Source organism: Homarus americanus, unplaced genomic scaffold (genome assembly GCF_018991925.1).
Source record: "Homarus americanus isolate GMGI-L3 unplaced genomic scaffold, GMGI_Hamer_2.0 scaffold43938, whole genome shotgun sequence".
In the NCBI taxonomy this organism is placed as follows: Eukaryota; Metazoa; Arthropoda; class Malacostraca; order Decapoda; family Nephropidae; genus Homarus; species Homarus americanus.
The window spans coordinates 1-12,893 of record NW_024723585.1 but is presented as its reverse complement, the minus strand read 5'-3'; the positions used below and the strand labels follow the sequence as shown (position 1 = coordinate 12,893).

Genomic DNA, 12,893 nt, shown 5'->3' with positions numbered 1-12,893 from the left:
CTCCGCCGCTGCCTGGCGGCCCTCGCTCCCGCTGGCGAGCATGGCGACCCACAAGCTGTCCTCCTCTGAGCACCCTCACCAACCAGCCCTCTCTACATCACGCTTGTAATCATGCTGCCTTCCCAGCACCAAGCTGCATTGTACATCCAATACAACATGTATACAGAGAGCACATTGTGAGTTTCCTATCTCCAACCATCCTGAGTGTGAACACAAACCCATACCTCCACAAGCTCTCCTGTAGGCATCTGATATATACTGTACATTAGGACAGAAACAAAAGAACACAGACTCGCACCCACGCCTTCTATATCTACAGTTCTGTGCTATTACTCTAGAATACACCAATACCGCAATAAAGGTATATGTAGCTACATACACTCAACCAAAGAAATATAATTACATATAACAAATTCCAAATATACACAACGTGAAGACTAGAGGCAAGCATCGGTGGTTCAGTGGTAGAATTCTCGCCTGCCACGCGGGAGGCCCGGGTTCGATTCCCGGCCGATGCACATTTTACCGTGGACAAACTCAAGATCACCAGAATCCTCAAGTCAGGGACGTACTTATACCAACGACGTTACTTGGGTTATGGTGACGGAGGAAGACGGGAGGGTGCAGTGGTCGAGGTAAGGGGTACCTGAGATATGCTAGTCACTGTTAGTTGATTGAGAATTGTCTAAAAGTGAGTCACCCGATTGGTGCCTGCACGCCAGCACCTCAGGTACCAGCCTACACTACAGCTAATACAACAGACGAGAAAGGAATGATTTAATATAAGTTTATAAGCACCTCAGAGGATATTACTCAGTCGAGTGTTTATGCCTAGAGCTAACGGATGCCCCACGAGAGGTCACAGCCTCAGGTTAAAGAAGCCACAAGTAGAGAAAAATATCATACTTGACCAACACTGGGACAGGTTCAGGTACATTCTAGAGCCAGTGTATACTTAGTAGTAGGTAGTAAGCAGCTACCAAACAGGAAGGTACTACCGCCTAGGAAAATATTGGAAGCCTATTGTGTTGTCTAATGGTAGACCCTGCTGCCATATGGCATCACGAAAATTGTGACCAAGTTCCAGGTTGCTGATCTGACTTCTGCCTCATTTACACACACTTGCAGGGTCTCAATTGTTTCTCTTACTAATGACAACACAATATACTGTACGTATATTGTTTCTCACTTTAGATTTTTTTCGTTTTTGCATTTCTTTATGGTTCTTAATTATTATTATTATTATTATTATTATTATTATTATTATTATTATTATTATTATAATTATTATTATTACATTTTCGCCCCCAGGCCCCGATGTGGGTCAGTGACCTGTGCCTGGGTGGGCTAATCCCCGTATAAAAAAGCAATGTGTCTGACTGTCTAGAGCAGTACAGTAGTTCCCAAACTTTTCAACTTCACGGACCAGCGGAGAGTGAAAAATATTCTGCGGATCGGTAATTGCAGATATTTTATATTTACAATATACTTAGTTCATATGCAGTAGACCCTCGGTATTTCGTGAGATTGGGACCGATAATTACTGGGAAATATCGTTATTGAGATACACCATTCTACAGTGTGAAACACGGGGTACAGGAACAGACAAAAAACTACACCAAAAATGCCTTCAAGACGTTTATTTCCGTAAATATTGGCAGCAGCTCAGCAGTGAGGATCCACTGTGCTTGCAGTATTTTCTTATCTTCTAATAATATTTACGAGGCATCATAGATGAATAGTTTAAAAAATAGTAATATATTAGATGAAGCGGAAAGGAACGCAAGACATTCTACCCCCGTGACCGACGGACTAAATTCGATAAATCGTCAATCGTCATTCGCCAGGCCACCCAGGACTCGAGTCAGCAGATAGTTGCCACAGATAAATATTAGTTAAAATTTACTAATGAACTGAACACACTATAATTATTAATGATCACAACATTTAATAAAATTATTTTTGGGAGCCACGGCCCAAGAGGATAAAGAATGACACAAGAACACAAGAACACAAGAATGGAGGAAAACTGCAGCGGGCCTATTGGCCCATACTGGGCAGTCCGTTTACACCCAACCCTATTGCTCATATGAGCATCCAACCTATGTTTGAAGCTATTCAGCGTATTCGAGTTAATGATGATATTTGGTAACTTGTTCCATTCATCCACTACTCTGTTTCCAAACCAGTGTTTACCTATTTCACGCCTAAATCTAAATTTGTCTAATTTAAAACCATTGTTACGAGTTCGCTCCTGGTTGGATAATTTGAGTACCTTTGTAATGTCCCTTTGTTTAGCCCTGTCTTCCACTTATACACCTCTATCAGGTCGCCCCTCGCTCTACGTCTCTCGAGGGAGTGCAAATTAAGATGCTTTAACCTGTCTCTATACTCAAGGTTCCTAATGCCCGGGATTAGTCTTTGGTTATTCTCCTCTGAATTCTTTCCAAGGATTCTATATCCATTCTGTAATACGGTGACCAGAACTGAACTGTGTAATCCAGGTGTGGTCTCACAAGAGCAAGATACAGTTTTAGGATGACCTCGCTAGTCTTGTAACTAACACTTTGTATGAACCCAAGTACTTTTATTAGCCTTGTTTCGAGCAAAAACACATTGTTTACTTGGCTTAAGGTTCCTACTTATCATTACTCCTAAATCTCTCCGCAGTCGGATTTCTCTATGGCATCGTTGTTCATCTGGCAAGATAGGAGGTACTGGGTGGTGATGGTGATGGAGGTGGTGATGGTGATGGAGGTGGTGAGAACGAAGGGTTTCGTGGTGGAGGGAAGGGGAGGTGAGGAGTGTATAAAGAGAGGAGGAGGAGGAGGAGGAGGTGAAGAGTTTATGGAGGGAGGGGGAGATGAAAGAGGAAGGCGATGAGGGGAGGTGGGTGTAGATAGGAGAAAGAGGGAGTGGGTGGAAGTGAGGGGAATTATGGAGAATAAGTGTGTGTGTGTGTGTGTGTGTTAAGTAAATTATCCACACATTCCCTCCCCCTATATAACATTGATATAATATATATAAATCTATCGTCAACAACCATATATCTCTGACTATATTTTCCTGCTATAAATCCACAACCCAACAAACAGACAACAGGAGCTGAGTGTGTTATTATTCCACATTGTTATGAGTGCGTTGTGTATGGAAATTGGCTAATGTTTGTTTGTTTTCTATAAATTAGGATGATATTTTTTTTGTATTAGTTTATAGTAATATGAAGAGAAGGAAAGAAGCATCGGTGGTTCAGTGGTAGAATTCTCGCCTGCCACGCGGGAGGCCCGGGTTCGATTCCCGGCCGATGCACATTTTACCGTGGACAAACTCGAGATCACCAGAATCCTCAAGTCAGGGACGTACTTATACCAATGACGTTACTTGGGTTATGGTGACGGAGGAAGACGGGAGGGTGCAGTGGTCGAGGTACGGGTTACCTGAGGTATGCTAGTCACTGTTAGTTGATTGAGAATGTCTAAAAGTGAGTCACCCGATTGGTGCCTGCACGCCAGCACCTCAGGTACCAACCTACACTACAGCTAATACAACAGACGAGAAAGGAATGATTTAATATAAGTTTATAAGCACCTCAGAGGATATTACTCAGTCGAGTGTTTATGCCTAGAGCTAACGGATGCTCCACAAGAGGTCACAGCCTCAGGTTAAAGAAGCCACAAGTAGAGAAAATTATCATACTTGACCAACACTGGGACAGGTTCAGGTACATTCTAGAGCCAGTGTATACTCAGTAGTAGGTAGTAAGCAGCTACCAAACAGGAAGGTACTACCGCCTGGGAAAATATTGGAAGCCTATTGTGTTGTCTAATGGTAGACCCTGCTGCCATATAGCATCACGAAAATTGTGACCAAGTTCTAGGTTGCTGATCTGACTTCTGCCTCATTTACACACAATTGCAGGGTCTCAATTGTTTCTCTTACTATTGACAACACAATATACGTATATTGTTTCTCACTTGTAATTTTTTTTCGTTTTTGCATTTCTTTATTATTATCATTATTATTATTATTATTATTATTACTATTATACTTTCGCCCCCCAGGTCCCGATGTGGGTCAGTGACCTGTGCCCGGGTGGGCTAATCCCCGTATAAAAAAGCAATGTATCTGACTGTCTGGAGCAGTACAGTAGTTTCCAAACTTTTCAACTTCACGGACCAGCGGAGAGTGAAAAATATTCTGCGGATCGGTAATTGCAGATATTTTATATTTACAATATACTTAGTTCATATACAGTAAACCCTCGGTATTTCGTGAGATTGGGACCGATAATTATTGGGAAATATCGTTATTGAGATACACCATTCTACAGTGTGAAACACGGGGTACAGGAACAGACAAAAAACTACACCAAAAATGCCTTCAAGACGTTTATTTCCGTAAATATTGGCAGCAGCTCAGCAGTGAGGATCCACTGTGCTTGCAGTATTTTCTTATCTTCTAATAATATTTACGAGGCATCATAGATGAATAGTTTAAAAAATAGTAATATATTAGATGAAGCGGAAAGGAACGCAAGACATTCTACCCCCGTGACCGACGGACTAAATTCGATAAATCGTCAATCGTCATTCGCCAGGCCACCCAGGACTCGAGTCAGCAGATAGTTGCCACAGATAAATATTAGTTAAAATTTACTAATGAACTGAACACACTATAATTATTAATGATCACAACATTTAATAAAATTATTTTTGGGAGCCACGGCCCAAGAGGATAAAGAATGACGGAGGGCAAGATAGAGGTACTGGGGTGGTGATGGTGATGGAGGTGGTGATGGTGATGGAGGTGGTGATGGTGATGGAGGTGGTGAGAACGAAGGGTTTCGTGGTGGAGGGAAGGGGAGGTGAGGAGTGTATAAAGAGAGGAGGAGGAGGAGGAGGAGGTGAAGAGTTTATGGAGGGAGGGGAGACAGGAGGAAGCAAGGAGGAGGGGAGGTGGGTGTAGATAGAGAAAGGAGGGGAGCGGTGGAAGTTAGGGGAATTATGGAGAATAAGCGTAATAATAATAATAATAATAATAATAAACGGTTTGTTGAAAATTTTTGCAGCCCGAACGCTGAAAATATACATTGGACATAAATGACTTACTACATACATTGGTGGTTTAACAAAAGCCTTCATTAGAGAAAGGTGAAGGAACATACAGTGAACATACAGATTAATGTTTACACACGTAGATCATGTGAGCTGAGGTGTTGAACAGCAGACACGCAGTGTAGTAACTCCCTCACAGATGGCGTTATGAGGGGCATCACGTGGAGTACTAGTTCCCTCACAGGTGGTGTTATGAGGGGCTTGACGTGGTGTAGTAATTCCCTCACAGATGGTGTTACGAGGGGCCTCACGTGGTGTAGTAATTCCCTCAAAGATGGTGTTATATGAGTGAGGTGTGGTTCCAGGCCTTCCTATCGTAGATGGATTAACACATCGCTGGTAGTTGGGTCGGGCCGTTATCACTGGGTACCTGGGACCTCACTGTGTGAAAGGTCAACTTGGGTACCACTGTTACTGTTGAGTTGTTCTCACTGACTTAAGCACTGTTCACCACTGTTCACCTCTGTTTAACACTGGTTCCATTCCTTTCCTAAATGAAATAGTAACTTCTGGCAGAACATGTTGATATTCCGGTGGGGAGGAGGGTTCAGGGGAAGGGGTTGGTATGGGCCAACATAACAGTTGACCTGGCTGCTCTGAGAGGAGCGCCAGGTACGTCTTGACCCTTCGGTGGTGTGTGTGTGTTAAGTAAATTATCCACACATTCCCTCCCCCTATATAACATTGATATAATCTATATAAATCTATCACCAACAACCATATATCTCTGACTATATTTACCTGCTATAAATCCACAACCCAACAAACAGACAACAGGAGCTGAGTGTGTTATTATTATTCCACATTGTTATGAGTGCGTTGTGAATGGAAATTTGCTAATGTATGTTTGTTTTCTATAAATTAGGATGATATTTTTTTTGTATTAGTTTATAGTAATATGAAGAGAAGGAAAGAAGCATCGGTGGTTCAGTGGTAGAATTCTCGCCTGCCACGCGGGAGGCCCGGGTTCGATTCCCGGCCGATGCACATTTTACCGTGAACAAACTCAAGATCACCAGAATCCTCAAGTCAGGGACGTACTTATACCAACGACGTTACTTGGGTTATGGTGACGGATGAAGACGGGAGGGTGCAGTGGTCGAGGTAAGGGGTCCCTGAGATATGCTAGTCACTGTTAGTTGATTGAGAATGTCTAAAAGTGAGTCACCCGATTGGTGCCTGCACGCCAGCTCCTCAGGTACCAACCTACACTTTTTTCTTTTTTTTTAACGTGGCCTCGAGCCTACCCCAATAGCCACACCTTCGCCACCATTTAATTACCTTAATATTAAATATCCTAATACATAAGAAACTATCCTATCTGTGTTAAATTAGTTGAGCCGCAGATCTATGCGGCATTCAGTGACAGTAGCCTCATAGTCAATATCTGCAGCAGTTGTCGGAGTAGGGGCAGAAGGTCATACAGCTAATACAACAGACGAGAAAGGAATGATTTAATATAAGTTTATAAGCACCTCAGAGGACATTACTCAGTCGAGTGTTTATGCCTAGAGCTAACGGATGCCCCACGAGAGGTCACAGCCTCAGGTTAAAGAAGCCACAAGTAGATAAAATTATCATACTTAACCAACACTGGGACAGGTTCAGGTACATTCTAGAGCCAGTGTATACTTAGTAGTAGGTAGTAAGCAGCTACCAAACAGGAAGGTGCTACCGCCTGGGAAAATATTGGAAGCCTATTGTGTTGTCTAATGGTAGACCCTGCTGCCATATGGCATCACGAAAATTGTGACCAAGTTCTAGGTTGCTGATCTGACTTCTGCCTCATTTACACACAATTGCAGGGTCTCAATTGTTTCTCTTACTATTGACAACACAATATACGTATATTGTTTCTCACTTGTAATTTTTTTTCGTTTTTGCATTTCTTTATTATTATCATTATTATTATTATTATTATTACTATTATACTTTCGCCCCCCAGGTCCCGATGTGGGTCAGTGACCTGTGCCCGGGTGGGCTAATCCCCGTATAAAAAAGCAATGTATCTGACTGTCTGGAGCAGTACAGTAGTTTCCAAACTTTTCAACTTCACGGACCAGCGGAGAGTGCTATAAATCTACAACCCAACAAACAGACAACAGGAGCTCAGTGTGATATTATTATTTCACATTGTTGTGAGTGCGTTGTGTATGGAAATTGGCTGATGTTTGGTTGTTGTCTATAAATTAGGATTATATTTTTTTTTTATTAGTTTACAGTAATATGAATTGAAGCAAGAAGCAGCATCGGTGGTTCAGTGGTAGAATTCTCGCCTGCCACGCGGGAGGCCCGGGTTCGATTCCCGGCCGATGCACATTTTACCGTGGAATACTCAAGATCGCCAGAATCTTTATGTCAGGGGCGACCTTGTACCAACGACGTTACTTGGGGTTAAGGTTAAGGAGGAAGAGGAGAGGGTTCAATGGTCGAGGGAATTTAATTTTGCCGCTTACAGCGGATAGATTATTGTGCACCCCATACTCATCTTGTGAGCGGTAGCGCAAAAGGATTACGGAGTATGGTTTACAGAGGGTCAGAAAACCTAACCCCCGTGGTCAGGATATTATGGCATTAAATGTTACACAGTATTCCAAATAAATTCTTTGTTTAGTTCTATACATAAAGGGTAACTTAATCGCAACTGCGTGAGTACAGGCGTGTGAGGCAGTATGTCTGGCCCCACACCTTGTTATTCACATTTGCACAAGAGGTATTCAAGCACATTGTGTGTTTGGTTCTATACATGGGAACTGATATAGCTACTAAGTGCAAGAAGGTTGATACAATCTTAATATGTCAGCTATCTTGCCATTAGAGATGAAGTTTTTGTGCCATTTTACACAATGTGTGCTTGGACCTATCCCGAAAAGGTTCTATCTTCACACAGTCGAGGACGTAGTGTTCAAATGTGTAGCCACATATTTGACCACACACTTTACATTTAGTCTTATTCACATCAGCTTGAGGAACATACTGCCAGAGGTACTTATATCCTAACCTTAGTCTAGCGGTTACAACATCTTGTAAACTAGTGATCTTGTTTCTTGCTCCATATACATGTTTCATTTGATACATCTCATTATGGTAAACTATGGATCTGTCATGTTGAGGCCGATGTGAGAGGGGATCCACTACAGTTGATCTTGACACCCCGGTCAACAAGGTACGCATATTTGTGTCTGGCTTCTGAGACAACATGACAACTTGAGTCGAGGGTGTCAAGTGCAAGTAGAGAGGATAGAGAGTCAGTGATGATGAGACTGTTAGTGACAGTGGTTTCAATGAATTTGATAGCTGTGAGTATGGTAACTAATTCAATTGTATTTCCGTTAGGTTGAGTCACAACGATAGCACTTCCAGCCCTCCCACAGGCGTTGTTAAGAGATCCATCAATGTAGATGGTCTGTGTGATATTATCATTAGTCTGTAGGGTGTGTATGTGTTAAGAGCTTTCACTTTGGCAGTGTGTTGGAGATAAATACTTTGTGTAATTAATTTTTTCGGCGGATATGTCGGTATTGTGATAACGAAGGGAACTGTCCGCCAGGGTGGAAGGAAGTGCTGTTGTCTCATCTGTGTACAGATGGTCTAGTCCAAACATATTCGTATGTGTAACTGTAGTTTGGATCCATTTAGACTCAGTAGTCCCATGGTTCATACATTCTAGCAATTTTACGGAAACAATGTTATCAGGATCACCACGCAGAAGCCTCAGGGCTATCATGAGGTTGACTTCAATTATTCTATCTTTAACACTGGGTATACCTAGTTCTTTCCTCATATTAAGTACTTTAGTGCTCATGGGACATCCTAGGATAATTCTGAGGGCTTTAATTTGCATTTTGTCGAGCTTGTCAACGCCTTTCCCGTCACGAAGGACCAGGGCTGGTGCGTGTTATTCTATCAGAGATATTATATAGCCGAGGTACATTGTCTTAACAATTCTAATATTAGCACCATAGTGCGGGCTGTACCCCGCTACACTTCTAAGAGGTCTCAGTCTGTCAGTACATTGGCGGGTTAGCTGTTGTATGGCAGGTAGGGTACAAGGGACGGAAACACCAAGATATTTAAAAGAAGAAACATAGTCAATAGTGTTGTTACCTATCTTGAACTTGGCGGGGCCGCGTTTGCGGTTACCAGCTTGTTTGTTGAACACCTTAGTTTTCTCAGTGGAGATAATAAGACCGAGGTTCTCACACGCTGTGTATACATGGTTCAGGGTGGTTTGCATTTCACGATGAGTTTTAGTATGTATAAGAATATCATCAGCATAGCTGATTGAGATATTGCTGGGGTTGTCTGGTATTAAATTTAATAATGCATTCATAAGAACATGGAACAAAGTGGGGCTAAGTACTCCACCTTGAGGGGTACCAAGTTGCAAATGTTTACCTTTCACTTTTGTAACTGTGAAACAGTGCAGCAGGAGTGATTTAATATAAGTTTATAAGCACCTCAGAGGATATTACTCAGTCGAATGTTTATGTCTAAAGCTAGCAGTTGCTCCACAAGAGGTCACAGCCTCAGGTTATAGAAGCCACAAGTAGAGAAAATTATCATACTTGACCAACACTGGGACAGGTTCAGGTACATTCTAGAGCTGTGGTTCTCAACCTTTTTCACTCCATTCCCCCCTTGAGGAATTTTCAACATCCTCGTGGCCTCCTTCATTTTTCTCCCAGAACAGACAAACAGACAAGTGATAAAGACTAAAGAATGATAAAGAAGGACAGATAAATAGGACAAGAGTTAGAATGGCAAACACACACACACACATTCACATACATAACACGCCCATGCACTCACACATAAAGCACACATACAGTCATACACAAACATGCACACAGGTAAACATTCACACTCAATCTAGCAAGCTGAAGTGTACTTCCTGTAAGAAAGAACACGCCTCCTTTGACAAGCACTGCCCAACTTGGAAGAATGAGAATAGTGAGTCATACCAATTTAGCACTAAAAATGGTAGGATTATATAAGTAAAGAATGAGTATGAACAACAATGGCACCAATAAATAAGGAAATAATTAATAAAGGAAGTGTACAAATATTTCACCCACGTAAAGCAGCGACCACATGAATTATGAAACAAAATAAGTAACACCAATTACGGAGTAGATTATGTTCGAGTCAAGCTCAAACACAATATATGGTGGTATCCCAGGCCAGACAGAGATCGTTCGGTCCTATCACCACTTGCAAAGGGATGACACGGACACGTACTGAACAAGTCAGTTCAGCAGCTCGGTTCAGCGCCTGTCACACATAATCCGTAAAAAATAAAACAAAAATAGCACCAGAGTCTGTAAATATTAAAATTGTATTGTCGTTACGATTAAACAAAATGACAAAAAAAATAATGAAAATTCTCTTCTGCCAAGTCAAAATAAGTAATACAAGTTTTGTTTAATTCAGATTCACAACATTATTTGGAAACGTACAATTTATAACAGCTCGCCGTGACTCCTCTAAATTCTTGCTGTGGCTACCTTGGGGGCTATGGCCCCCAGGTTGAGAACCACTGTTCTAGAGCCAGTGTATACTCAGTACTTACCACAAATGTGCCTGACCATCTAGAGCAGTACAGTAGTTCCGAAACTTTTCAACTTCACGGACCAAAGGAGAGTGAACAAAATTCTGTGGATCGGTAATTGTAGATATTTTATATTTACAATATACTTAGTTCATGTACAGTTGACCCTCGGTAATTCGTGAGATTGGGACCGATAATTACTGGGAAATATCTTTTTTGAGATACACCATTCTAGTGTGGAAGATGGGGGTACGGGAACTGACACAAAAAATACACACAAAATGCCTTCAAACGTTTATTTCCGCAAATATTGGCAGCAGCTCAGCAGTGAGGATCCACTATGCGTACAGTATATTCTTCTATTTTAATAATCTTTACGCTACATCGTAGACGAATAGTTTGAAAAATAGTAATATATTAGATAAAGCGGAAAGGAACACAAGACATTCTACCCCCCGTGACCGTCGGACTAAATTCAATAAATTGTCAATCGTCATCCGCCAGGCCACCCGGGACTCGAGTCAGCTGACAGTTGCCACAGATTAAATAAATTAAACTTTACTAATAAGGATGGAGGGAAAGATGGGGGAAGGCGTCTATGCTGGGGTGGTGATGATGGAGAGGACGGATGGTATCGCGGTGGAGGGAGATGGAGGTAAATAGTGTATGTAGGGAGGGGGAGGTGAAGAGTGTATGGAGGGAGGGGGAGATGAAGAGTGTATGGCGGAAGAGTGAATGGTGTGGAGGAGGAGGTGAAAGAGTGTGAGGGAAGGGGAGGGGGAAGAGAGAGAGGGATGGAGAGGAGGGGGGGGAGGTGAAGAGAGTGTATGGAGGGAGGAGGAGAAAGGTGTATGGAGGGAGGGTGAAAAAGAGTGTATGGAGAGGAGGAGGTGAAAGAGGTGTATGGAGGAGGGGAGGAGAAAGTGTATGCAGAGGAGGGAGAAAAAGAGAGTATGGAGGGAGGAGGTGAATAGTGTATGGAGGGAGGGAGTGAATAGTGTATGGAGGGAGGTGAAGAGTGTGGAGTGGAAAGAGCAGTGTGGAGGTGGGGAGGTGAAAGAGTGATGTGGGGAGGGGAAGTGAAAGGTATGGGGAGGGAGGTGAAGAGTGTATGGAGGGGGAGGGGGGAGGTGTGGAGTGTATGGAAGGAGGGTGGGTGAAAGGTGGTGTATGGAGGAAGGGGGAGGTGAAGGTGTAGGGGAGGGGGAGGTGAGAGTGTATGGAGGAGGGAGGGGTGTGTATAGGAGGGAGGAGAAGGTGTATGGAGGAAGTGAAGTGTATGGAAAGAAAGGGGGGAGGTGAGGTATATGGAGGGAGTGAGAGTGTATGGAGGGAGGGGAGGTGGGAAGTGTATGGAGGGAAGGGGAGGGAGAGTGTATGGAGGGAGGGGGTGAAGAGTGCATGGAGGGGGAGGGAGGGTGAAGGAGTGTGGAGAGGAGGGGTGAAAGGTATGGAGGGGAGGAGGGTGAAAGGTGTGTGGAGGGAGGGAGGTGAAGAGTGTATGGGAGGGGAGGGTGAAGAGTGTATGGAGGAGGGGGGGAAAGAAAGAGTGTATGGAGGGAGGGAGGTGAAGAGTGTATGGAGGGAGGGAGGAGGTGAAAGAGTGTGGAGGAGGGGAAGGTGAAGAGTGTATGGAGGAGGGGCTGAAGAGTGTATGCAGGGAGGGAGGTGAAAGAGTATGGAGGGAGGGAGGTGAATGGTGTATGGAGGAGGGAGGTGTGGGTGAGGGGAGGTGAAGGTGTATGGAGGGAGGGGGAGAAGAGTGTATGAGAGGGGAGGGGGAGGTGAAAGAGAATAGGGAGGGGGAAGAGTGTATGGAGAGGGAGGGAGGTGAAAGAGTGATGCAGAGGAGAAGGGTGTGTAGGGAGAGGGGGGGAGGAAGAGTGTATGGAGGGAGGAGGTGAATAGTGTAAGAGGGAGAGAAGAGTGTATGGAGGGAGGGGAGTGAAGAATGTATGGGGGAAGAGTGTATGGAGGAGGGAGGTGAAAGAGTATGGAGAGAGGAAGAGAATAGTGTATGGAGGAAGGGAGGTGAAGAGTGTATGGAGGAGGAGAGGTGAATGGTGTGGAGGGGGAGGAGGTGGAATGGTGTATGGAGGGGGAGGTGAAAGGTGTATGGAGGGGAGGGAGGGAGAATGGTGTATGGAGGGGAGGGAGGGAATGGTGTATGGAGGAGGGGTGAAAGAGTGTATGGAGGGGTGGTGTGTGAAAAAAAAAAAAAAAAAAAA

At 43.5% G+C, this 12,893-nt stretch overlaps 4 non-coding genes across 4 annotated transcripts; all 4 read left to right on the top strand.

The window, feature by feature from the left end:
- Positions 1-447: 447 nt before the first annotated feature.
- Trnag-gcc lies at positions 448-518 on the top strand. Its single transcript has one exon. It is a non-coding gene; the product is annotated as a tRNA-Gly (tRNA).
- A 2,720-nt stretch (positions 519-3,238) lies between these two features.
- Trnag-gcc lies at positions 3,239-3,309 on the top strand. Its single transcript has one exon. It is a non-coding gene; the product is annotated as a tRNA-Gly (tRNA).
- A 2,721-nt stretch (positions 3,310-6,030) lies between these two features.
- Trnag-gcc lies at positions 6,031-6,101 on the top strand. Its single transcript has one exon. It is a non-coding gene; the product is annotated as a tRNA-Gly (tRNA).
- Positions 6,102-7,360: 1,259 nt separating this feature from the next.
- On the top strand, positions 7,361-7,431 carry Trnag-gcc. Its single transcript has one exon. It is a non-coding gene; the product is annotated as a tRNA-Gly (tRNA).
- The last annotated feature ends 5,462 nt before the right edge of the window (positions 7,432-12,893 follow it).